The 3,043-nt window shown below is 34.2% G+C and overlaps 1 protein-coding gene across 1 annotated transcript in view; it reads right to left on the bottom strand.

Moving 5' to 3' along the window:
• Positions 1-2,732, bottom strand: part of timmdc1 (translocase of inner mitochondrial membrane domain containing 1) — an 11,574-nt gene extending 8,842 nt beyond the window's left edge. Inside the window, exon 1 of the mRNA XM_014010735.1 lies at positions 2,554-2,732. The gene's annotated coding sequence lies outside the window, so the exon portion shown is untranslated. The remainder of the gene's footprint in view (positions 1-2,553) is intronic.
• Between the last annotated feature and the right edge of the window lie 311 nt (positions 2,733-3,043).

Raw genomic sequence — 3,043 nt, 5'->3', positions numbered from 1 at the left:
ACACACACACACACACACACACACACACACACACACACACACACACACACACACACACACACACACACACAATGTTGGACTAAAAGGCAGATATTTGTTTGTGGCTTTTGGAGAAAATATTAAATACACTCAGCTGGTGAGTGTATGGGGGTCAAAACTAGGGTTGGGCATAATCGTATCGTGTGTGATTAATCATCAGAAAAACATTAATCGATTAATTTTTGGCACTTGACGATTAATACGATTAATGCCAACAGGTAGAGTCCGCTCACTGCTCCTCTCTGCTTCATATATAACGAACATTAAAAAAAACTTCTGTAATTTATTTATCAACACAATTTAAAATTTGATGTACAGCCTGAAGTCTGTAATTTTGACACAATTTGGAACAGATTTTTACAAAGAGCAAATCTTTCCCACTAAATTGGTCATGTGACTATGAAATAAGGGACTCCAGGGGATTAATCGTCAAATTAATCGTTGGCTAAATACCACAAGTTATCGTGATTTTTTTTTTTGCCACTATTGCCCAACCCTAGTCAAAACAGTAACTTGCATAACATGTTATAACAAGGCATGGGTACAAGTTCAACGGTAGGAATGACTGTGCTGTAGCACAGTCTCTTTCAAAGTGGGGGCCACGGCCCCCTGGGGGGTCGCCAGGGAGCATTATGGTGTCCTCACAAAGCTGGAGGGGATGATAAGGGGAAAAAAGGCAAAAACTTAAAATTTTAATGGAATGAATATGTTAAATTATAACAATAAAATTGAATCCGTTTTTCAATCATTATTTGAAAATATAATTTATGAGAAATATATTGAAATGTCATTTAGGAGAGCAGTTTGATTCTTTTGTTCTGTTCTTATTGTCAACAACTGGTTATTCAGTGGGAAAATAATTAGCATTTAATATATTTTAGTTAATGCAATCTTAATGCTAAACTAATATAGAATAGAAGAACAGAAAAAAGCCTTCATCGCCCCGCTGAGGGGAAATTCAGGTGTCACAGCATCAGTACAGAGTTTCACACACTAGTTATTTTACAAACTATAGATAGCACACACAAAACAAAATTAACACTGACTAGCCATGACTACTAAAAATAAAAAATATATCAAAAATTGTGCAATAATTCTATTAAAAAAATATATGTTTTATAAAATATTTATAAAAAGTGATTTAATAACATTGATTTAATAACATCTAACTAATTTCATTGTGCTCTCTGTACGATGACAATAAAGGTCTCTCTAATACATTTTAGTTTGTAGCATTGTTTGCTTCTAGTAGGGGGTCCCCTGCCAGAAGCTAATGCTGCTCGGGGGGCTTAGGCATGGAAAAAGTTTGTGAACCCCTGATGTAGCACACATCATTTGTGAGTTCTTTCAGATCTAAAACATCTAATGGTTTTAAACTGGGAGGGGAAAAAACTATAACTTGTCATGTGTGTCTCTTGAATGGGTGTTCTTCAATGTAATTTCATTATGCTCTGTACAGCATCATCAAATCAATCAATCAATCAATCAATCAATCAATCAATCAATCAATCAATCAATCAATCAAAATAAACCAAACCTTTGACAGTTAGCGTTGCTCTGTCTATGTGTTATGCTAGCAGCAACAATTGTTGCAGTGTTTACATTCACTCTTCTTACGATCAAAAGATGCATGCAGGTATAAAATCTCAATATAACTCAGCAAAAGATTCTTTAAAGAATATATGTACAAAATATTTGAATTACGTGTTTATTAAGATATTTTATTCACTCCCTTTTGTTCCAGTTTGAGGTAGATATTTCCTTTAAAAGTGTTGCAAGTCATCCTGAAGCATTTAGAAGAGCAGACTGCTCACGTTGATTCATGCAGGTTATAAAGCGTTTTTCATGCTTTAAATGTACTATTTAGGTTATTGTACTTATTCATCAAAGCAAAACATAATTTCAAATTATTTGTCTCACTTTATAGAGGAATTGTGTTTAATATATTTATTGGTTTCCATTAAAATAGGTCATGGGGTCTTCAACTTGTGGTTCTGGGCCACATGCAGTTCTTTAAGTCAATCTGCAGTCACTGTGTAAACAGGACCCAAAAAATAACATAACCATATTACAATAGGTTCAGGCAGTATTTGTATCCACATTTAAAGTAAATCTGTGAATGAAATTTATGTGACAGAATGATTCAAACATCCAGCTTCAGTCAGATATTTAGTTATTCATAAATATATATAACTTTAATTATCCCTAGCTGCGGAAATTCACATATAAGAGCAGCATAATGCAAACAAAAAAGTAAATAAAGGAATCCAGACATTTTTATGGCTTAAGTTAAATTAATTTTGTTTTTAAATGAATATAAACATGCAAATTTAATCCTAACAGATTTAAACCCGCTTTTCAGTTGTATTAGACTACTAGTCTGATGAGATGTAATGTGTTTAAATAACGCAATGTGTTTAAATAACGTAACACTAATAATTTATTGTGTTAATTCTTTCTTCAGTCATGATGTTTGTAGTTAAACTGGTTAGCCGAAGCAGAAAAGTAGCTTACCGGAAGTGACCGCTCTTCACCAATAAAGTGTAGGTCTTATTAGGTAGAGAGATTCTGTTAAATTATTTWAAAAAGCTGAAAATAATCTCTTTTCATGCGTCCTTCAGAGGTCCACTCTCCTCTGGTTACTGCCACAGCCGGGTGCCCTCTGACCCCGCAGCAGCGGCGCCACCAGCAGCGCCCCCTGCTGCAGGGAGGACTTCTTCCTGTGAAATTAAACCTTTAATATTTTTTAACTAAAGCGTTTTTTGATGAATTTTAAAATGTATTTAATAAAAAATATGTACTTATTTTTCTTAAAAACCTTTAAAACACATTGTTGTGTAATAACAGCCAAAGCAGAGAGGAATGAATGTGTCCATATTAAAATGACACAATGTGATGGCCCACAGGATCTGGTCTCACTTTTTACCCCCTAAACCTCAGATGCTGAAGTCAAACTTCACTTCCTGTTGTCTGTAAAGACTAATGAGGCAAATATTAAGAAAAT

This window comes from Austrofundulus limnaeus, unplaced genomic scaffold (genome assembly GCF_001266775.1).
Source record: "Austrofundulus limnaeus strain Quisiro unplaced genomic scaffold, Austrofundulus_limnaeus-1.0 Scaffold72, whole genome shotgun sequence".
NCBI classification, from domain to species: domain Eukaryota; kingdom Metazoa; phylum Chordata; class Actinopteri; order Cyprinodontiformes; family Rivulidae; genus Austrofundulus; species Austrofundulus limnaeus.
Note: the sequence above shows the minus strand (reverse complement) of the source record. Positions and strands in the feature narration are given on the sequence as shown.